Here is a 25,703-nt window from a genome sequence, read left to right as displayed (position 1 = left end):
TTGGGAGACTCCAAAATACAGCTAACATTAGTGAGTGAAAGGCACCGTTTGGTAATTTTATTTTGTTTTATATTTTTAATTTCAAATTTTACTGTTTTATTTTTTAACAGGCTAGTGATTTGTACGAATGAAGATATTGTTAGGCCTACTTCAACTATAAAACACTTAAATTATTATTTTTATATAAAAAAAGGGGGGTTTAATCGGACCACACATTTGATTTCAATGGCTATGAATTTTTGCTTGTATATTTGTCTGTGTGAGTGAAACTATCTCACGCATAAATAGCCACTTTTTCAGCTTTATTTTTGTGTTATGAAATGAGTGGAGTTAGTCTTGAGACAGTATCATATATATTCATTATTTAGTCAAGTAAGACCTTCCATGTCGCCACTTTCAATCCCATTTCAAAATGTTATGGCACCACAAGTTGTGTAGAGATCTTTTAACGTTTTAGCGATCGGAGGCATAATAATTATTTTAATGTCACGTAATAAAATGGGTTATATAACTTTATTAATTTATATTATCAAATTATCAACTATTTATATTGCATTATTCTTTTATCATATTAACTATATTTATTTGTTAGACTCCTAAATCATATCATGTTCTTAATATATATATATATATATATATATATATATATATATATATATATATATATATATATATATATATATATATATATATATATATATATGGAAATGATCAAATAAGAACACTTAAAAGTTTGAGAACGCGAGGACAAGACCCAAAGCCCTCTTTCTGACTTAGAAAGACCAACTAACAATAGCTTTAGCATCTCTTGAGTTGGAAAGGTCTTTATAGAGCTAAGAGTATATTCATTTGTGATTCCATGTATTTATTTGTGGAGAAATGATAAATTTTTACGCACAATCAACATGAATATGTTTTTTTCTCTTCAATTGAAATTAAAGGCGTAAAAATTTATCATTCCTCCACAAATGAATACATGGAATCACAAATGAATAGACTTTGTTCTCGGGTTCTCAACCTTTTTGGTGTTCTCATTTGATCCTACTATATATATATATATATATATATATATATATATATATATATATATATATATATATATATATATATATATATATATATATATAGTAGGATCGGGTGAGAACTCGAAAAATGGTTAGGACCACGTTTCAGACTCGTTATGGACATTACAAGTTCGAGGTGATGTAATTTGGGCTCACCAATGCGTCTGCAGTGTTTATGGATGTGATGAATCGGGATGCTCGATCGATTAGTTATTGTGTTCATTGATGAATCTTGGTGTATTCCTAGACCAGAGAACAACACGATGAGCAAATCACCATGGATATTATCACCAAGTTGTCGAAGACTGCCAAGGGTTTTGATGCTATATGGGTCATCGTGGATCGATTCACCAATAGTGCCCACTTTTTGGCCATCCAGGAGAGCTCTTCGGCCGAAAAAGTTGGCCGATGTGTATGTTCGGGAGATTGCTGCTCGTCATGGGGTTCCGGTCTCCATTATATCAGACCGAGATGTTCGGTTCACTTCCCGATTCAGGTAGAAGTTCCACGAGGAATTGGGCACGAAGCTACATTTCAGCACTGCTTATCATTCGCAAATCAAAGGTCAGAGTGAGCAGACCATCCAGACAAATGAGGATATGTTGCAGGCTTGTGTTATAGATTTTGTTGGCAGTTTAGATTCCTTCCTACCTCTTGTGGAGTTCTCCTACAACAACAACTATCACTTCGGCATTAGTGTCCCGCCTTTTGTGCTCCTGTATGGTCGAAGGTGTCATACCCCAGTTTGTTGGGGGGGGGGGGAGATTGGTCACAGATTCATGGGAAGGACTAAGGTAGTCCTTCAGACCACAAAGCTTATTCAGTAGATCAGGCAGAGACTGTAGACATCTCAAAGTCGGCAAAATAGTTATGCTGACCAGCGCCGATCAGAGTTGGAATTTCAGGTGGGCGATATAGGGCTACTGATGGTCTCACCCTGGAAGGGTATGATACGCTTCAGGAAGAGGGGGAAATTGGGTCCCTGATATATTGAACCAATCTAAGTGATCGCCAGGGTAGGCAGGGTGGACTACCGATTGGATTTATCAAGTGAGCTCAGCTAAATCCACAATAATTTCCATGTTTTGCAGTTACGGAAGTGCATGTTGTACGATGAGGCAGTGGTCCCCTTGGATGATATTCAGGTCGATGAGCGCCTGAATTATGTTGAGAGGTCGATAGCGATAGTGGAAAGGAAGAAGAAGATTTTACGAAACAAGGAGATACCTTTGGTAAAGGTATATTGGAAGCATAGGAAAGGCTCCAAAGTGGACCTAGGAGCCTAGGCGGAGATGCGAGAGCATTATCCTGAGTTGTTCGCGACGACTGACTTCGAGGACGAAGTCTACTTCAAGTGGGGGAGAATTGTAACATTCCAATGATGAAGTAATTCTAATTTTGACCTTAAGTATGAAGATTATTTGTATTTTATCCTTGTGCATGGAAAGTTTTGCAAAATGTCCCATTGTGGTATTGTTGTAAATTTGGGTGGAACACACGAACGCTCGACATATAGGCGTACAACATGGTACGTTGGGCGTAAGGAACATTTAAGGGAACGACACTGTTTTGGGAGTATGTTGGGCGTATAATGCATACGCTGGGCGTACTTTGTCTGGGCGAAAACCCTAATCTTTAGGGTTTGGACCCTATATATTGATCCTTAAGTCCCATTTCCTACCCATTTCCAGCCTCCATCATTAGAAATGTCTTCTCTTGCAAACCCTAGCCCCATTGTTTCATTTTGAAGCTTGAGTGTATGTTTTTGTGTGTTCTAAAGGAAGAAGGTGGTGGTGAAGCTTGGAAGCTAGAAGCAAGCTTAGATCTCGAAGTCTTGCATTGTTCTCCATCTCCAGAAGGTATAAAGTTCATACCTTGATGACTAACATGTTAGATTTTGATTATATGATGATTTTATGAGCTTTTGTCCCAAAGCATGACTTTCTTGTGCATGGCATGATATAGAACGTATTAGTTGGCATTTTGGATGTTTTTCCATGTCTAGAGTCATAAAAATATTATCTTGGCCCCTTAGTTTCCCCCATGCAAGAAAAGTTAAAAAAAAAAGCCAGGGTTTGTTGTTGGGATTGATTTAGACATGTAGAGCCATAAATTTGGAAACTTTATGGTTTGGAGTGTTATTTGGGACTAGAACTAAGAATCTGGTGAAGTGGCTTAAGGGATTAAGTCCTTAAAAGTGAGGTTGGTAAGACGTCGCGTACGTTGGGCGTACTTGGTCATACGTTGGGCGTATGCCAGAGGGAGCCCCGATCTAGATTCCGAGTATGCGAGGCATACGTGCCGAGTACGCTGGGCATACTCGGTCTGAGTTGACTATTTGACAGTTAACTTTGACCAAGTTTGACCTAAGGGTATTTTGGATTGTATTTGGGGGTTGGTCACTGTTGATAGACAGGTGACGGGTAGAGCTAAGATTCATAGTTGGGACCTTATCAGCTATTGTTTAGATTGAGATGTGAGTTTTCCTCACTATACTTACGGGTCGAAGGCACCAAGGCTGTCCCATTGGATTGATATCCTAGTTACCGTATAATATTATGTTGTTATGATCCATTAGATTCGTATGATTATCTGTATTGTCGTCTTTGTGTTTATATTTGTTTGTTGCATATGTCGACATGTTGGTTTAGGTTGAGGCGGTACTGCTTTGTGCTGTAAGCCAAGACACTCGAGGACGTCCGGATAGGCTGTCGGCCCTACAAGGTAGTCCAGTCAGGTCGACGGCCCCTATAACGGTTCGAATAGGTTGTAGGCCATGCGAGGAGGTCCAATCAAGTTGGCTGCTCATGGAGCGGTCCTGATAGGTTGAAGGCCCTACAAGGCGGTCCAGTTTGGCTAGCTGCTCATGTTAGCATGCTTTTTTGTTATGTTCATGTGGTGGTACTGTGGCGGAACTCACTAAGCGTTGGCTTACAGTTTTAGTTTTGTTTCAGGTCAGAGGACCGTGGCAAGGCGAATGTGTGACCATACACATCCTTGGTCACATGATTGATTGGATCTCTGAAGAATCTATTTTTGAATAGTGTTTTGAAAACAAGGATTAGGTAAACACTTATTTTCAGTAATTGGGTTGTTTTAAAAAGTTTAAACTTATTGTGATTTTGAGACGTTACACAATTATCAAGGTATTTATCATATTCCTGCTACTCTTCTTGAATCGAAAGTTGAAGAAGGAAATTTAAACCCTATGATGATGAAGCCATCTGTCGGAGCAATCAATGCAGCTGCTAGCACACACAAGATAAATGTCGACGATCAAATTTCTCTCGGTTACTACTATCGGCTGATAACATTCTTCACCAGGTTTTTACATCTCCTCCATTTTTTCATCCAACATACTAATTTTTTGATTTATTCATGTTCTTTGTCTTTAAAGTTCAACAATCCTATTAAATTCAAGTTATATATAAGTTTTGTGCCCTTAAAGTTGGAACAATGTCTGTTAGATGGGAATTGTTTGGTCTCATTGCTCTCATCTAGTTCTTTCTTGTTGGATTTCTATGTTAAGTTCAATCGTTGATATAGATCCTAGCCTCCAAACACAAGTTTTTCTAAATAAATCATGAATGAGTGGATTGCCACCAATTACTTAAGTTGGAGATATTCCTAAGTTGTGTGATATTTACCTATTTATTATCATTTTTACCATTCTAATGCTTTTAAAACTATGAAACTATCTTTCTTTCTTTACTTAAATTATGATGTTGTCATAAACAAATAAGATTTTTTTATCAATCCCAACAATTTTGTCATGTTTATGTCAAACAAATTCTCTTCAAATTAGGTGACCCGCTGAGAAATCAAATGATTTTTTTAGAGCTTGTAATGAGAAGGAGACTGAAAGATATAACTTTCATGAAATAGACCTAAATTTTGTTGTTTGTGGTACATAACTATCTTATTTATGATTCTGGTTTGGAACAAATTTATATAGTTTGGTATGGAAAATGTAAATGAAAAAAATATAGTATTTCCTTGATGCTCTTCGTTAGAAAAGAAAATTTGAATACTTAAAAGAAGTTTTGTATAAAAGATTTGACAAACAACAAACTCAATGAAAGTCTTAGAACCTTCATTTTTGTAAAGTGCATGCCATAAACTCTTTTATGATTCAACATATTTATGATCAATAATTTAAAATTATAATTCAAAATGATATCATCCGAAAATATTAAGATCCAAAATTATGATCCAAACTATTATGGACCAAAATTGTTCTTAACCGAAATCTATAGTAAAAGACTTTATTTGGTTTGGAAATATTTGATCTAAAAATATTATAATTCAAAATCTATAAAATATTATAATTTAAAATCGTATGATTCAAAATTTGTTTTGATCCAAAATATTATCATCAAAATCTTATTATGAAACAATAACTGATTTAATAAAAACCTTACATTATCCAAATTATTATGATACAAAATAAAACAATCTCAAATATTATTGATCCAAACCTTGTGTATTATTATTGATCACAACCTTGTGTGAAAGTCTACAAAAACTTGATTTTGTTGGAAATGTTATAACTTAAATTATATGATTCAAAAAGCCAAGATTCAAAATTATGGATGATAAAATATTATTATTTAAAAATGATATGATTTCTAATTTATTATTATTTTAAGATGATATTATCCAAAATTTAAAAATAATAGATTTCATAAAAAAAAAAAAAAACAAATGAGTAAATATGTTATAGATTAATGAAAAACTGAATAAATAAAGTTTAAACGCGAAAAAAGCATCTATCAATTCAAAGTTAGTGAAACAAATATTAAATATTACAAAGTAAGAGAGTCGAAATATTTTATTTTATTTAATATTAAAGTTTTGCAAGAAAAAAATTATCTATCTATATATATATATATATATATATATATATATATATATATATATATCTATACTAGTTTATAACCCGTGTAAACCACGGTTATAAAATTAATTAAACTTCTAATAATAAACATATATAATTAATAATCAATTGTTTTAAATAACTGATTTTAAATAAATTATTAATTAAGAGATATATCAAAATTTTAAAGTTATTATAACTTCAAATTTAACATATAATTAGAAAATATAAATTTGAATTTTGAAATGGTTCCCTAATATATTTACATGACACATGGCATAATATTAATGAGGACTTGTATTAGAGTGACACTTGTCACAATGAGATTAAAACTATTCATTTATTAGAATAGGGATCTATATTCATATCTATATCTATCTATATCTATATATCTTATAAAGCTAGTATTTTTCCTTTCACCACAATCATTTGAAACTCACATGTATTTTTCCTTTCACCACATTCATTTGAAACTCGCATGACTTTTCAATTTCTTACTAATAATGGTTATAAGTTGATTTATAAGATTAAATAAATATAAAACATAAAGTGTACTCATATACAAACTAAATTTCAGTATTATTAAAAGAATATCTTTACTTCTACTTATAAAGTTATGTTTTTTTTAAAAAAATTTTAACATATTATACTTAATTTATTTGTTTTAATATATTGTTGGATGTAAACCATTATCATTTTATATCTACAACTTTTGAATAATTTGTATAAAATACTTAAATTATAAATTTAAATATAACATTACAGGATCAACTTAAATATAAATTTTAGTTTAACTTAAACAACCCAAATAAGATTTTGTAAATAGTTAAAAGTGATAAATTGTAGTGTTTTTTTAATAATGATTATAAGTTGGTTAATAAGGTTAAATAAATATCAAATCTAAAGTGTAATCATAAATAAACTAAATTTCAATATTAAAATAATATCTTTACTTCTACTTATAAAGTTATGTCTTTAACTTTTAACATATTATACTTAATTTATTAGATTTAATATGTTGTTGTATGTAACCATTATCAATTTAAAGCTACAAATTTTGAACAGTTTGGACAACATACTTAAATTGTTAATTTAAAAGTGATAAATTGTAGTGCTAAATGTAAAAACTAAATTGTAATGTCAATTTGAACTTAAAATTTTCCTAAAGATATTTGTATAATTGTTAAAAAAATTCAAATAAGTAGTTTAAAATAATTTACAATAACAATAGTTAAATATAACTCTATATGAATGATTATATTGTTACATTTAAAATCAAAAAGCAATGTTTGATGTTTTAAATAATTATAATGATAGAAATTAAAACGTTAAATAAATAAATTTTAAAAAATTAATTAACAATAACAATAACTATAAATAACATTAAACTATATATTATATTTAATTTTATTCATGAGTAAGTCGTAGGTAGAAGTCATTCAAACGGTTGACATTATGCGGTTATAGTAGATGTATATATTATCATATAATTCAAAATAATCAATATATTATATGAATTTAGTATACAAATTATTATATTAAATTTAACAACAACGTTATTGTTATATTTAAAAACACATATATTTATAAATATTTCAACTATATAAGTGTTTTTGCGCAACACGCGGACATTCACCTAGTTAGACATGTATTTTTCTACAGTGCCTTACATGTCAATTACTCACTTTCATTTTGTTTTTATTCGGGTACACCTAGTTAGAGCTATGTATGTTAGAGCTATGTTGTTGTTGAAAGTGATGATTAACACAAAGCAGTACTGTCTCAACCCTAACTACATTATGTCGACATATGTAACCAATAAATGGTAACTAGCAATTACATGTAATCATACTGATCTACCAATCTACAGATCACTACAACATAGCAACACAAGGATACATAACACAATCTAGCGGGTCGGCATTGGTGCCTTCGACCCATGGATACAATGAAGAAAAAAATCACCTCACAAACAGGAAGATAGCAGTACCACACACAAATCCAATAACCAGCTCTATAGGTTACCTATACAACAAACATGCGCTAATTCTCATTCTACAGTCTAAAACCCTAAATTCAAACTAGGTTAACGTCAATACTCCATGGTCACTCAGCTAGCCGCCACATCGTGACCATTCATTGGTCACGTCATGGTATAATAAAACAAAATAATCATGGATCAACCCTCGTCACATCGTGACAACCCAACGTGTCACGTTGTGACGAAGTTTTGGAAAAACTTGAGCTTTAAGTTCTTAATCCTTTAAACCATGCAATCCAGACCTTCTAGAAGGCTTTCTCTATTCTAGAACACCATAAAAACGTAGCTTTTTGGACATGCATGTGAAATGCATGTCCCAAACACAAGTTATGGCAAAACAATGTAAGAATGGGGTTAAGATCTCATGCAAGAGTCCCAAAACTCTACCACACTTCAGATCCAACATTTGTCTCTGCTAAGGGACTCTGGCGATCCATAAAGTTGGCAACTTTATGGACCCCCAACACTGTATCAAGCATAAACATGAAAGAAAACACATGAACACCTAGATTTAAGCTCATGTGCTCATAAAACATTGAACTTGGAAACTCATAAGGGTCCAGAATGTGTGAGAATGGATGACAGTGAAGCTTGCACGTTGAGTTGATGCACTAAACTCTATCTCTCCTTCTTCTTGGCTAAAAAACACCCAAATGGAGCTCAAAATCAACTATAGGGGATTAGGGTTTCAAGGGGGAGTGTAGGGAGGTAATAGGGCTGAAGGTGGGCTAACCTTATCCCTCACTTCCCTTAAATAGGGGAAAAATCCTCGAAATTAGGGTTTGGCTCGCAATAGATATCACATTGTGGCCCTCATGTGATCACGTCGTGGCACTTAAAGGAAATTTGTGTGTCAAGAGTATGGTCATGCCGTGACATGCAGGTGTCGACGTCGTGACCAAGGTTAAAACCATAAAAGAACTTGATTAAAAATCTAAGAAAATGTTTACATGAACTGGGTGTTACAATTCTCCCCACTTGAACTAGATTTCTTCCTTGAAATCCTCGGCTACGAATAAATTTGGGTAGTCTGATTCGGGCTCCCAAGTCCACTCAGAACCATTCTGATGCTTCCACTAAACATTAACTAGGGGAACCACCTTGTTGCGCAAGGTCTTCGTCTTTGTATCCAAGATAGCTACCGGCCTCTCTAAATAACTTGGGTCCTCATCGACCCGAATGTCGTTCAACAGAATCACCACTAAATCATCAACCACACACTTCCGAAGCAGAGTCACATGGAAGGTGCTATGAATCTGACTAAGTTTATCAGGTAGATCCAGTTGGTAAGCTACCTTTCCTACCCTGTCCATTACTCGAAAAGGTCTGATAAATCATGGGCCCAACTTGCCCCTCTTCTTGAAGCGTATAACACCCTTTCAGGGTGATACCTTCAATAATACCATATCCCCAACCTGAAACTCCATATCGAACCGTCATATATCATCATATAACAATACGACAGTGCCCCAATGATAGAATGATAGTTTTTGTTGTACAAAAACTCGGTTATGGGAATAACACAAGCCCTCAACATATCCTCGAGCATCTGAATGGCCCGCTCACTCTAGGCATCGGTCTGGGGGTGACAAGCAATGTTGAAATGTAGTCTTGTACCCAAATCCTCATGAAATCTCTACCAAAATCAAGAAGTAAATCATACATCACGATCCGATACGATAGAAACTGGTACACCATGGCGAGCGACAATCTCATGCACATACACGTCGACCAACTTCTCGGCCGAAGAACTCTCTTGAATGGTAAGAAAACGAGCAATCTTGTTCAAATGATCAACAATAACCCATATAACATCAAATACCTTGTCTATCCTTGGTAATTTAGTGAAAAATCCATGGTGATCTGCTCCTATTTCAACATGGGAACCTCCAAAGGCTACAGCTTGCCATACGGCCTTTGGTGCTCAACCTTAACCATTCGACAGTTCAAGCACCTCTCCACATATCACGTTATCTCTTGCTTCATGCATGGCCATGAATAACTAAGTCTCAAGTCTCGATACATCTTCGTGGTTCCATGTCGGACCCCACCAAAAACTAGAACCCAGACCCGCCCGTACCGAGTTATAAGCCCACGAATAGTGGTAGTAAATCTGTCAATCTGACCCTTGATTCTCTCCTTTTTCCAATTCTCCTTACTGATTCTTTTGACCTGAGCCTCCCTTATCAAATCCAGTAGTAGGGAGTTGATGGTCATCCTCAAACAGAGTCCTCAGACACGAGCACCAGTCGCCTTGCGGCTCAAGGTGTCGATGAGATTAGCAATCCTAGGAAGTGGGTAACGATTATTTATCGTCAGCTTGTTCAATTTCTGATAATCTATGCACATATGACGAGACCCATCCTTCTTCTTCAAAAACAAAATCGGTACTCCTCAGGTTGAACTGCTCGGTCTAATAAATTGCTTGTCCAATAGCTCCTGAACCTGAAAGGACAACTATTGCATATCTGGTGGTGTGAAGCGATATGACACCTTAGCAATTGGGCCACACCGGGAATCAAATTGATCATGAACTCCACTTGCTTCATGGGAGGCACACCGGGTAAATACTCCGGAAACACATCTGGAAACTTTATGACCACTGTCACATCTGAAATCAAACCCTTCCCTCACTTTGAGTAGTGACCATATAAGCTAGATAACCCAAACATCCATACTGGAGATATTGTTTGGCCTGACAGCTAAACAAAATGTTGAACAAACCCTGGTGCCCTCGCTATAAATGATCAACTCCCCCCACTTGGGGTTCGAACCACCACTAAATGCCTCTCATAATTGATCAAAACTCCAACCCTGCTCAACCAGTCCAACCCAACAATTATGCACACATCCCCCATGGGAATCAAGTCAATCTGGTAAGATACCCCGAATATCTCCAAGATAAAGTCGTGAAATCTGTCTGACCCCACCAGACATAGGCACCCAAACCTGACCACAATGGTTCTACAAACCACGATTGTCGGGAACAAATCTGGCAATCTCACCCATGATCCTCTCAATCTTCCAATTCTCTCTCTCGAACACCCTAAGCCCGAGCCTCCCTTATCAAACCCACAAGTGGAGAATATGAAGGGTTTTGATCATTCTAACACTCATATGGTGTACATGAAACCCTAAATACCTTGGATCTATGTTTTCTCTATTTTACATGCAAACTTGAACTTTCCAAGGTATTACCCTAACTAGCATACAACCATTTATACTTGGGTAATATAAACAAGTTAGAAGACATACCTTATCATGTAGCTTGATTCCATGGAGCTTAAGAGCCTAGTGCCTCAAGTGTGACACCTCAAATGGTTCACACAACATCACCAACAACTTGGAATAACTTGAGAGAAAAGGTTCCTATGCTCAAATTGGCTAGCCCTCATGTGTACACACATTAGTGCCAATTTCTTGAGCCATGGGGTCCTTATATCCGGTGGCTATTAGGGTTACACCATGTAACTCATGTCTTTCCATATTCTTCATGCTCCATGGGTTAAAACCTCCATCGAGTACCCATGGGTTACTCCATGGGTTTAGCCCAATATGAAGAACTATGGATCATAAGCCCACATATATAAGAATGAATGATTTACACAATCAATCCCAATATATTTAATTAGTCTCCATTTGATCACAATATTAATTCCAAATTAATTCTTGATCAATACTAATTAAATAATATGATTTCATATTAATATATTAAAACTTATACTATATTTACAACCATAATTATCCTTTTCTCACAAAAGTCTATCCAAATTTTTCTGATGCCGTGCAACCCAAATGGACCATGACAATCGGGTCAAGTACATACCAATTATAGTTATGGACTTAGACACTAATCCAAAATTTTCCCACTTGGATAAGTCTAAAACTATTATTTCATATGACTTCAAAACCCGACTAGCAATCGTAGCTCTTAAAAGTTGTTGTCGAACTCTGAACAAATCAATGACGTGTCCATTAGATAAGGGATCATATATTCCTCCATTCTAGATATCATATGGACTGAGACATGGATTATAATCATTCTCTATGTTCATTTGTTGTTTCCCGATTTCCGATTTATGACGACCGACTAATTGAACAAATCAAATCAGTCCTGGCTTGGCCAAGCACTTCGGGGTGTCATCACTAAATCATCGAGGGGCCCACAGATATCGCTTTTATCCCTTTAAGGGTAAAAGGAATGGATAAACTTTGACACATATGCTTGTTCTACTACTTGTTGAATCATGCACAAACGCACGTTTTATAACACCGAGTTACCAATGCGTTTTTGTACAATAAATGTATAACCAACTCATAGGCAACAAGTCATATCTCTAGGTTTGAAGAATATAAGATATTATCGTCTCATGATCACCCGTGATAAAATCCATGAAGTGAGTCAAATGAGCGTGGGTTGAATCCAATACTCAAAACTTATGAGCACTTACAAATGTTGCAGCAACTCTTACTATGTCCACTACCTTGGACATCTACAAACCAACTTCATGACAGTCTTGATTCATATCTACTTCCAACATATGACCGACTGTGGATGGTTTGAATAACTTAGTCATCCAGGAAGAAAGACCTAGTTATTCAGGAAGTCAAAACATGCAAAGTGAAACACAAGAATGATTGAATCCAATATAGTCGCAGAACTTATGAATATAAATAAAACACCTTTTATTTATCACCATATTTATTACACATTATTCATTGCATACTGCTTCAAACCATCAACTTTATACTTGAATTAAACCAATAGTTGTCCCATGCTCCGAGCATGTACACTATGTTTTCTAAACACCAGTCATGCCATACACCAAGTATGCACACTATGTTTTTTCAAACATTAGTTATGCCATGCACTAAGTATGCACACTAAGTTTGTCTATGATCTTTACTTTGTGAAATAGATCGATTGAACATAATGCCAATGATTCTCATTTCACAATCCCAAATCCTTACCGTAAATACAAGAATTCCAAATAACTGCCATTTACCTAAATCTATTAGATTCTAAACTTATATGCATTGATCCTCTTGTAATGATTATGCACAAAATCACAAAGACTTGTCAACAGACATTATAGAGTATTCCAATGGAGATAAATACATGGAAATGAAGTCTCAAATTTAAAGTACATTTCTTTGAACATCCTTCATGCATTAAGTTTCCTAATCTTACACAGATTAATGAATAACTTCCACCTATCGGAATATTTCCATATTTTAATTTTGACTATCACTTCTGAACAAGAGTTGCCTCTTTTCAGAATATGTCAATATGGTCCTCTCCAAAAATTTACACCATACTTCCAACTGTCCCTGAGCAACCAATCTTTGGTAAACCTTAGATTGTCCTCGACAGTTGCTTAACCAAATTAGTCATATCTAGTTCTAGTACTTTTTCCCTCTTAATGCTCTAGGCATTTGGAAAAAAATAGAACAGATGAATATTATTGCACATGCAATCGACCCTATATCTGAAGCATATGGGACACGATTCATGATTTCTCACATAAAGACATGATACTAGACCAGTCTTTTGCTATAATATTTCTATTTCTATTTGCCATGTTCTCAAAAGTCAGATTATGAAAAGGGATGCTGTAATCATAATTGAATTTTAGAATGCAAATAATGGACCCATATATAGAATTTCCTTATGTTGAGCCATTCCAACATTAAATTCATATATATATATATATATATATATATATATATATATATATATATATATATATATATATATATATATATATCCTTGACTAAAGATGATTAAGACCTCAATCTAAGCTTTTAGAATTAAAATAAAGTATAATTTCCACTCCCTTAATTATAGCAAAACAACTTTTCACAATCGAACTTTTGTTTTTCTATAATTAACATTGCTAACTTGAAACACTTAACATAATTATCATGCTCCTACAAACATGAGAATTATCAGCATAGCACTTATGCTCTCACTAGCTTTGACATGTACTCAGAAATCAGCTGGACTTCTAGAAATTAATACTTTATTGACTTTCTTACCAAAGTTCAGATTTGTGATACGAAATGCTTTGAGAAAACTTTATCAAAATCCTACACCTTTCCTTAGATAGCACACATGTGTGTCTAAACAATTTCAAAACTATGAAAAGGGATTATGTAATCATAGTCTCAATTTTTAGACCTTTGCCATTCCTCACAAGTCCATCTTAGTGTGTCGGTTAACCACACACGCTCTACTAACGACTTTGAGAATGCAAATATCACACTTGCTATCTACCTAAAATCTACTTAGTGAAAGCGTTTCCTCACCATCATTTTCATGAATCAGAGAGAAACCTTATGAAACTTAGATTTTATGGTGTATGTGTTCCTATCCTTGTGAATTTGTCAAAAACATAATCAAAAGACAAGGTTAGTGACAAATCCAAACTCATATGGATTGAACTTGTGCACTCTTAACTTCTTGCCACCATCCAGCACAAGGGCCTGCCATTGCTTCCAAGTTGTTATGCAGCCAATTGAGAACTCTTAGAACTCATATGCAAAGCCAACTTTAACTGGAATGGGCACAAAAATAGGAATATGTCAGCACGATAGGTTATAAAACTCAAGTCGTGTGCTAGTGATAAACTACAGGTTTTATTCTTGATTAGATCTTGAAATACTTTCAGGATCTTTAAGACTCCCACTGTCCTCTTAACATATAAGACTCACTTGCCAAATATTCAAGAGATAGTGCAAATTGTTTATCAAGACAAACACTTCACACAATTAGCCTTAATTGGTCTTTGTTTTATCCAAAACATCACAACTTACCAATTTCAAATGTATAAGAGTGGAACACATTTTACTCTTACATTTGACAAGTGTTAATAAACCTTCTTTAAGATGTCTCACTCAAATTACAATCTTGGAGTATGACTCTAAGACTTGTTTTGAAACGAAGTGTAACTTATCTTCTTGATTTAACCATTTCAATAATTCATGATTCCTCTTCTTAGTCATGCACTAAGATGTCCTTAGAGGACCAATTGTGATATGGTTTCTTAATCATTAAGATGATCACAAAACAAGATACTAACGTACTCTCCCATCTTTTTAGATTTGAGAAAATTTTATCTCTCTGCCTAGTTTGATTCTTCTCATCCGTCCTGCCATACACTGAAATTTTTCTAATGTATCAGAATTACACTTAAACTTGTAAGTGTAACCATATTTACTAACTTTTAGTAAATCATGACGAATAGTTTTATCGATCTTTTGTGGTGGACTTGACCAATGCATAAGAATGTGTACTCGATCCTTTAGTCCTTCACTTGACTCACATATACATGTGAACAAGGAATTAGTCTTAATTTTCCAAAGATGAAAATTCTCATTCATCATATGACTTGCACGATTCCAAGTTTCTATCCAACTGAAACTTGGATGATGAGAATCTTTCCTTATTTGGTAAATTTAGGCACTACCACAAATGAAAGAATCAAATTTATATTTCCATTATTGCTAGAAATATACAAACATCAATTTTCCATAAGTGCCATTGCAAGGACATATAAAATAAAACAAAATTTTATTTATTTATCAAATAAGGAAAAACTTTCCTTACAATGCCACTTTAAATGGAAACTATGCTATTACATATTTCCTAGCAATCTATCATAACTATCTAAGTAGTAGCTCAAGAATCCGATCATCGAACCATGTGATTGAAATCCATCTTTGCGATCAGATTCAACATACTCTTTCTCTAAGTTCCCTTCCCTTTGCTTGATCCTACCATACATTAAAATGTATTAAGAATCTTCAAATAGGAACTTAATTGAGTTAAATAGTGGACTTACCTGAAGAAGAGTCAAACTTTTTGACTAGACCTTCTCTTAGATCTTTCAGCTTTGCAACTAATGCCCCTTCCTTTAGCAATAGAAACATATGGACCCTTTGGGAATGGTACATGGGACTATATCAGACTTAGCCATTCTCTTTACCATTTGGTCAACCGAGTTGACTATGGCCGATCCCTTTCCATTGGGAAGAGAACGCTTTTCTGCATATTCAATGTTACCACTGTCAATGTCCATGGAAGTCTGGGAAGTTGATATTCTTAATCAAATTTGCTCTACCAGTGCTCCAAATCATTGCTGATTCAGCAGCACCAAGCAAATATATAAGATCATTAAGGGTCATGTCATATTCTGTTACATAGTAGTCCCAAAGGAACTCACTATGTGACTTAGAAAGTGATTGAACAACCAACTTTCTCAAGACTGTGACACCTAACTCTCCCGACTTGTCAATATGTGACATCATCTCCAAGATGTGAGCACACATAGACCTTGCTTGCCATTAGGGATTGAGTGACCTTGAACTTGTGGGTTTGGGAGAATAATTGAAGGAGGTAGAGTGTGACATCCCCATTTTCACGACCAGAAAAGACGGATTTTTGTTTATGCTTTATAAAAATCAGAGTAATTCTTTTAATAAAAATGTTACAGAATTTGTTCCCAATAAAACATGATAAATACGTTATCAAAGCATTTCCGAGGAAATGTATTTTTATTCATTTTAAAACATTTGGGATGTCATCGTCAATACAGAAACATAAGCATAAACAGAACTTACATTCATTTACACTAGTGATCTACATCTCTTTAATTTGTCAGTGTAATGTGACTTCATATCAACACATGTGATATAAATAAACTGAGTGGGTCAGGTTGGGAAACCTGGTGAGTACATAGGGATTTCAATCCCACAATGTTATACCATATATATATATATATATATATATATATATATATATATATATATATATATATATATATATATATATAGTTGAAAACTCACAAAATATACAGTTTCACCATATATATAAACAACTCTTATTCCACCCCGTCGATCCTCACAACGAGACTATCCATACTCCCGGATCAGAAATGAACGACTTTACCTAATCCATACTCTCGGACTAGGGACGAATGACTAATCCATACACTCGGATTAATGATGAATGATTATGCCTAATACATACTCTCGGACTAGGGACGCTGACTATGTCTAATCCATGCTCCCGGATCAATGACATATACTAAGGTTTTATTCTCTGAGTATAATTCACTCGTACTCGTAAGAAAACACTACCCAATATTCCTCATAATTAATTTAGGTTTACTCTTTATCCTAAATCAGCATATATAATCAGGTATGTTCTTTAACAAGTATCCCAGGCAACATCAAATAATTCGCATATAAACATATATTTAATACTTCAATCGATACTTGTATTAAAATCATGTTCATGAAAGCGACTATGCACTCACTTGAAAAGGTGGTGAATCTGAACTCAGACAACGTTTCGCTTCTTAAAAATAATTTCCTTCGACGAAACCTAGTATTATTACCACTCGAGTTTAGTCTATTATTCGCCGAGATTAATTAATAGTCTAGCTATCATTCTTATTATATAAGCGTTAAAAAAATACTTATATAACCCATAATAATATCCCAAGTACTTATTATAAGTTCCTAATAATGTTACTATAAATAACTAAACGATATATTAAAAATAGCGTAGGCGTAGCTCACTTACAGCGGGTTTTATAGAAAACCAGGCTTTGCTAAGAGCAGCGTTCCTGAGCCAAAAAGCTCTTTTTCTCAGAGCCGTCGAGCACTCCGGGGCTTCCGCCTCGTGCTAGGGAGGTTCCCTAGCCTTTTCGAGGGGTTTCAGGGCTAGAGAGAGGTTCTAGAGAGAGAGAGAGAGAGAGTAAAAAGAAGAAATAATGAGAAAGGTGTGAAGAAAATGAGGGTGGGATAGGTTTTATTTATAGGGTGAAAATGGCTGAACTTGGTGCCACATGTCACCATCTAGGGGCAAGACTTTGGGAGAAAGCAATGGCCAAGATTGTGCCACATCACCCATTTTCGCACAACACACTTCCAACTTCTAAAATCCGTAACTTTCACATACGACCTCCGTTTTTGACGTTCTTTATATCCACGCATAGGTAAAAATAAGATCTATAACTTTCATTTTGACTTCATTGGCTAATTCTCGACCGATCTTAAATTTAACAATACGAGGATAATATATTGTTAAATGTCCGCGAAAAATTCATAACTTCTACATACAGACTCTGTTTTCATCTGTCTTTTTACCGTTGAGTTCCTATTAATGAGATATTCAATTCTCATTTAGGTCGCGTAGGCCAAAAACCGCTCAAACTAAAATTCGAGTTTCAGGTCGTGCACTGCTATGCCAAATCTTAGAAAATTCGTAACTTCCTCATACGACGTTAGATTTGAGCGTTCTTTTTTTGTATGTTCTCGGTTTAACATATACTACAACTTTTATTTGGATCGATAAGGCTAAAAAGTTCCTTATCAAAAATTCACTATTTACGTCTCCCGGTGCCGTGCCGGTTTTGCCGTAAAACTTCGACGGGCCATAACTTCTTCGTTATAACTCGGATTTCGGCGTTCTTTATATGTACGGAACCCTTGTGATATATACTATAATTTGGTTAATATTAATCCTTCTAAATAATCTTCCATAAAAAACTCATTTTTGACGCTCATTGTCTCTAACTTGACTAGCCCGAATCTGCGGGCGTTGCATGGAGGGAGTGAAGGATGATTTATGAGACATCATCTTCATTAGGAAAGCTTGTTCCAAGAGTTTCTGGGAAGATCATAGATGTCTGAACCAGACATATTTTGGGAGATATTCAAGATAGTTGATTTAAAGTCCTTAATATAACATCCAATATGAAATATTAAGGCTAGGACCCAACACAATATTTTATAACTTGGAAGAGTGATGTCGTAATCCAAGCTACAAAATATTTGAAGGTAGGCGAATGACGATTCACCAATTTCCACCATCAAAATGAAATAATTTATTAGGTTTTAATTGGATTTGAAACTCCTAGATCTTTTGAGATTCATTGAACTTTTCAATGGCATGCTTCAATCTTGATTGTGCCTTTTCAAGTTTTGTGACTGGGATGCCGAGGATCACAAAACAAGGTGTGAATAACCATGCAAATATACTTCGTACGCTTAATATTCACCCCTCAATCGATGTTCCGGTTAACCACACGCGCTCCACCAATACTATGATAAACATTAAGTTACCCTTTACCTACCATGTTAAATCCAGCTAGTGTGCCGGTTAACCACACGTGCTCCACTAACCGACTTAAGCAAAGTGCAAAGTGTAATTTCATGGGTTAGCACCAAATTCACATTTTCCTAAAGTAACTAAGATTTGGAATTTATAAAAGGTTTAGTTACTTTATATTTATCATTAATACTTTTAATGAAGGGAGAAGTCTAGTCATTGTCCTACTCGTTCGGCTAACGACCCTCCACCAGTCAAGAAAGCGGTGGGTGAGAGTGGACACCCATTAAATTGCCAATTTAAAGGCAGTAACCTTATACCCCCCTTATAAACCGGCTTCGTGAATGAGGCCTGCTAACGGTAAGATTGGCTTGCTCTTATACATATATATATATATATATATATATATATATATATATATATATATATATATATATATATATATATATATATTATTAACTTATAATACTATAAAGTATAAGGGTTGAATTTTAACTTGTAAAATTCTAAGGGCTTAACTTGGAATTACAGTATTCATGATGGGAAACTATACAAATTCCAAAACTTGAGGGCAAGTTTTGAACTATTCAAAAACTTTTCAATTCCATAACTTATGTGTTTAAAGTAGTTTTAATGAAAAACTCTTCAAGTTCCATAACTTAACATTTAAAAATGAGACTCTCCATTTTTCATAACTTATGGAAATCTTATGAGTTTTAATAATCATAAATATGACTCTTCATATAACTTGAGGACAAGTTACAAAAACACATCTTATGAACAACTTTTAGATTAATTTGGATTGAAAACATATATTCACATAACTTTTCTATTAATCTAAGAAAACTCATAAGAACAAGATCATTCATATCAAACAATTTTCATGTAATTAGCCTAATCACTAAACTAATACAAAACATGAATTCATTGACAATTATCTTTGAAATTGGATTAGCGTGAACATTACCACATCAAAAACAGGTTTACAAGTTCAAAAACAGCTTAGGGTAATGTTCCTAGTTCAATTCCAGCCAAAAACCTCGAAAATATGTTGTCTGGGGCTCCTACTCATCGAGTGTATGAACCTACTCGATAAGTAGGATGATTTTCTTCATGGACTCGGCGAGTCTATTAGTGGACTCGGAGAGTCCAGTACCCAGAAAGCCAGAATTTTTGATTTTTAAGCTATTGCAGCAAGTTGCGTCAAGTATAAAAGAAAACAATCCTTAGCTCTGATACCACTAAAGGGGTTTGAGCATTCTAACACTCCTATGGTGTACATGCAACCCTAAATACCTTGGATCTATGTTTTCTCTATTATACATGCAAACTTGAACTTTCCAAGGTATTACCCTAACTAGCATACAACCATTGATACTTGGGTAATATAAACAAGTTAGAAGACATACATTATCATGTAGCTTGATTCCATGGAGCTTAAGAGCCTAGTTCCTCAAGTGTGACACCTCAAATGGTTCACACAACATCACCAACAACTTGGAATAACTTGAGAGAAAAGGTTCCTATGCTCTAATCGGCTAGCCCTCATGTGTACACACATTAGTGCCAATTTCTTGAGCCATGCGGTCCTTATATCCGGTGGCTATTAGGGTTACACCATGTAACTCATGTCTTTCCATATTCTTCATGATCCATGGGTTAAAACCTCCATCGAGTACCCATGGGTTACTCCATGGGTTTAGCCCAATATGAAGAACTATGGATCATAAGCCCACATATATAAGAATGAATGATTTACATAATCAATCCCCATATATTTAATTTGCCTCCTTTTGAACACAATTTTAATTCCAAATTAATTTTTGATCAATACTAATTAAATAATATGATTTCATATTAATATATTAGAACTTATAGTATATTAACAAATCATAATTATCCTTTTCTCGCAAAAGTCTATCCAGATTGTTCTGATGCCATGGAACCCAAATGGACCATGCCAATAGGGTCAAGTACATACCAATTATAGTTATGGACTTAGATATTAATCCAACAGAATCCACAGATATCCTCATACATGTCATCGGAATAGAAGATCCAACCGAATTGCGCCTCAGGGCATCTGCCACCAAATTCGTTTTACCAGGATGGTAAAGGATCTCGCAGTTATAATCTTTAACTACGTCCAGCCACCAACGCTACCTCATGTTCAGGTTCGGCTGATCCATAATTGTAACACCCCGACTCCCAGGTACAATATTTAATTAATTTATTTTCATATTTTCAGAGCAACTCGATGATTTGGATGCCCCAACTCGCCGAGTAGAGGAGTTAATTGGCCCAGTAATTCTAGAGTCTACTTGACGAGTTGGAGGACCCCAACTCAAAAAGTGGGTGCTCAATGATAAAACCCTAATTTTCAGGGTTTGTGTACTATTTAAAGGACCTTAAGCCCTCATTTCCGCCACCCTTGTCACCCTAATACCCTGTGAGAAATCCTAATCGTGAGTATTTGCTTGTGAGAGAGAGGAGCTAAATTTGCGTGTTCTAGTGCATATTTGGAAGAGGATTGAAGGGCATCAAGCCTTGGAACAAGACGAGGCCTTTGGGTCAAGAATTTTTTTTGTGCTAGCTTTAGTTTGGAGGTAAAAAGCTACCACCTTGAGCAATCCTTTTTATAGATCTCCTTCTAGGGAGTTTTAGGGCTTTTCCCCCCTTATCTTGTAGTTTTGAGTTGCTGGAGCTTGTCATGGAGTTGAGACTCCAGATCTAGACAAAAGGAGGTCCCATGAGCCCTCCAAGCTTTATCAAGCTTTGGACAAGTCTCTATGTATGAAACCCTTATGGAGCTTGTTAAGGCATTTTGAGCCCTAGATGCCATGCATGAACGTAAAGATTGCAACTTTACGTGATAAGTGAGCCTTAGAAGGTTAGATCCAGAGTCTGAGACGTTATTTATGCCTAAAAACATCTGAATGAGGATAGGGTCTGAAGGGACTCAACGAGTCGGTTAGGGTTTTCCCCGACGAGTATGGACACAGTGTAACTCGGCGAGTTGATGAGACAACTCAACGAGTTGAGTTAGACTTTCGCGATATTTCTGAGAAAATGAAGGAACTCGACGAGTTGCATAGATGCACTCGACGAGTTGAGTCAACATGGACTGTTGACTTGAGTGTTGACATCTGTTGACTTTTAGGGTTTGGTCAAGACATAGATTATGGAGACAATGGAAGGGTAAAATGGTCTTTTGCCCTTTCCAAGAGTTAGAGAAAGAGGTTAGCTTAAATTATTTGAGTTGAGGTTATAAGTGTTAATTAGAGATGATTATGACGTGTAGGCGAGGATTAGACCGTTCAAGGGGTGCGAGGTTTACTTGCCTACTTACAAGGTGAGTATTCTCACTATACTTACCATGAGTGGTAACTTGTGTGACCGGAGGGTATTGTATGCTATTATTGAGTATTGTGATATCCTGCATTATGTCTTTGTGATTTATGTTGTGTATTATTCTGAACTTTATTGTGTTAGGACTGGAGGGTCCAACCCGAGTTGTGGGACCGGAGGGTCTCCACTGAGACACATTGACCGGAGGGTCTTTATCGATATGTAGCCATGAGAGGCAAATTTGAGGTGTGTGGTATTTTTGGGAACTCACTAAGCTTTGTCGTTACTGTGTTATGTGATATGTGTTTCAGGTACTTCTCAGGATCGCGGGAAGGCGCCGACTTGATTGTATACACGAGATGGAGTTATGTTTTTGAGGATCCTGGATTTATATTCAAACAATTATGGATTTGTGTTTTTGATAGTTTGACACTTTGGGGTTTTCGTGAAATGTGTTAATGAAAATTATGTGATTTAAAAAGGAAAATAATTGTTTGAAAATTTACGGTGTTACAATAATATGATTCAAACTCTTGTGATCTGTGTAGATGGTACAACGGAACCCATAAAGGTAATGCCTCCAAATCTTGAGGGCAAAAACCACCTCCCCCAACTCAAGATCATGTGTGGTATACCTCGTCTCATGTGGCTTCAACTGCCATCTGGTTATTTCGGGTCATTAAAAGTCAAAAAAGTTAAACCAAAGTCAAGGCAAGTCAATTATGTTAATATAAGTCAAATAATTAAATAGTTTAAATTAAATAAGGAAAAGTAATATTTGCTTTTGAGGTTTTCAGTTTTTGGAATCAAAAACCCACCCACCGAGAACAAGCTTGGAACCAAGAACCCATGGGACCGAGAACCTTGTGACCGAGAACTCCCTTGGCCGAAGAACCTCTAGACCGAGAACCCTTGGTTCTCGGTTGGACATTTTGAACGAAATCATGATTCTCAGTTTGTAAGATAAGCCGAAAACCCAAACATTATCCGATGGCACACTATTCAAGAGGATAAAATACACATTTCAATGTAACTATCACATCAATTTTCCTCCATATATAAATAGTAGACCGAAAACACCATTCACAATCCTCATTTTACGTCCAAACTCACACCACTTTTGCTCTCAAAAGTTCATAAGAACTTCTTCCAATCTTCAAACTATCTTCCTACAATCATCAAATATTCATATGCTTAACCATTAACTTCATCAAACTTTTCCAGGAAACTCCTTCAAACCTTGTAAGTAACCTTACACAAATTAGTATTATTTAACATTTAAATGGTTAGTTTATTTAATTTGCACATGTATTATGTGTTTAAAACAAATTAGGATACGACTAGTTTTGCGTATTCTAACCCGAAGAACATTCCTATCATTTTGCAAACCAGTCAAGAACACACCCGAGGTGAGTTCATACCCCTACAGTTTTCACAATTTTTACATGTTTTTAGGGGGGGGGGGAATACAAGTAAAACATAAGAAAATTTGTGTTCAAATACAAACCGTTACATTTATATTTTTAAAAAATATAAATATACATATGGATACATGTTTGATTACAATAAAACTTTAACCCTTTTGTAACATGTCAAGCAAAAAGGGTAAAAATATATAAACAAACATATGTAATTATTTCATTTCATTTTATTATCATGAAAATTTTGATAATAGTATACAAAGGGTTCACTATTTCAACGAAAGATTTATATAAACTATAATAGGTATGGTTTATGGAACATACACACTATTCTACCTTCTCAAGATACAATATAAAATAATTATTCCAAAGTATAATTATTTTATACCATGTAACCACTATAAAAGGGTGATACATACATTTACAAGAAAAAGGATTTTTCATCGTACTACACGTAAACAGTCAATATATCTTTATGAGACACGTCCTCAAGTACTTACCTAAGTACCAACAAAAGTCCTGTTTTTATAACCAAAGTCTCCTGGAGGGAGAGCGTGACAATTATGTTAGATGTATACGAGACTGACAATCCCGCACCTAAACAGTTATCTACTGTTAGACCGGCAGGTCTGGGGTGACAAATGTCGTAACATTCCGACACCTGAAGAACGTCGTAACAGGCCAACAGTTGCTAAGTATGGTTATAATAACTCACAATGGGTATTAACAATACTTTTGGTTTACGAATACATACACAACTTCAAATAGTTTTATTTATTTAAAACTACATTACATTACTTTACAGTATAACACCGAGTACATTTCTGGAAACATACATTCAAAGAGTTTTATACAGATACAACTACAATACATTATTGTCCAGTACAACACAACTTACACTCCTGGAAACATGCATTCAAATGGTTTTACAACAATACTATTCCACTTTGGTCTTGGAACATTTAAGACTACATTACATCCTAAAGAAAATACTGGATTTTCTGGAAGAACACACTATCATTTTCAAGGAACAAAGACGTATATTTCTCATACAAAATACTTATGAACTCACCAAATTAATTGTTGACACTTTTTCAAAACAACTTGTATTCTCAGGAAATCAATAGACAGATACCACACAGGTTTTGGTGAAAACGAAGCTTAGTATTGTTACGTCTTATATTTTTGTTGTATGCTTTTGGAGTCAAACAATGATTCAAATAGATTGTAAATATTTAATTATCAATATAATGTTTTTATGCTTTGATCTTTATTATTCAATTATTATGATATTGTACATGACGTCATCCGCCCCCGGACGTTTCTGCCATTTACTCGGTTCGGGGGTGTGACAGCCGCGAAGCATAAGCTATCACTCATCCTCTCTGCATGAAGAATACCTCTAACCCGGTGATAGATGCATTACAGAAAACCACAAAATCCTCGACTCCCTCAGGGAGGATCAAAACTGGGGCCTCTCAAAGTCTTTGTCGAAGGGTCTCAAATGCTGCCTGCTTCTCAGGGCCCCACTAGAAATCCACCCCCTTCCTTGTCAGACGAGTGAGGGGTACTGCAATCTTGGAGAAATCCTGAATAAATCTTCGGTAGTACCCTACCAAACCAGAAAACTCCTGATATCTGATGGAGATTTCGGAACCTCCCACTGCATAACTGCCTCAATCTTGACCGGATCGACCAAAATCTCATCCTAGTTATCGAGGTGTCCAAGGAACTAGACCACTCATAACCAAAACTTGCACTTCGAGAACTTGGCATAAAGCCATTCTTGCCTCAAAACCCCCAGAAGCTCACGAAGATGCTCCTCATGTTGCTC

The sequence above is a fragment of the Lactuca sativa genome, chromosome 5 (assembly GCF_002870075.4).
Source record: "Lactuca sativa cultivar Salinas chromosome 5, Lsat_Salinas_v11, whole genome shotgun sequence".
Taxonomy (NCBI): Eukaryota; Viridiplantae; Streptophyta; class Magnoliopsida; order Asterales; family Asteraceae; genus Lactuca; species Lactuca sativa.
This window is presented reverse-complemented; position numbering follows the sequence as displayed.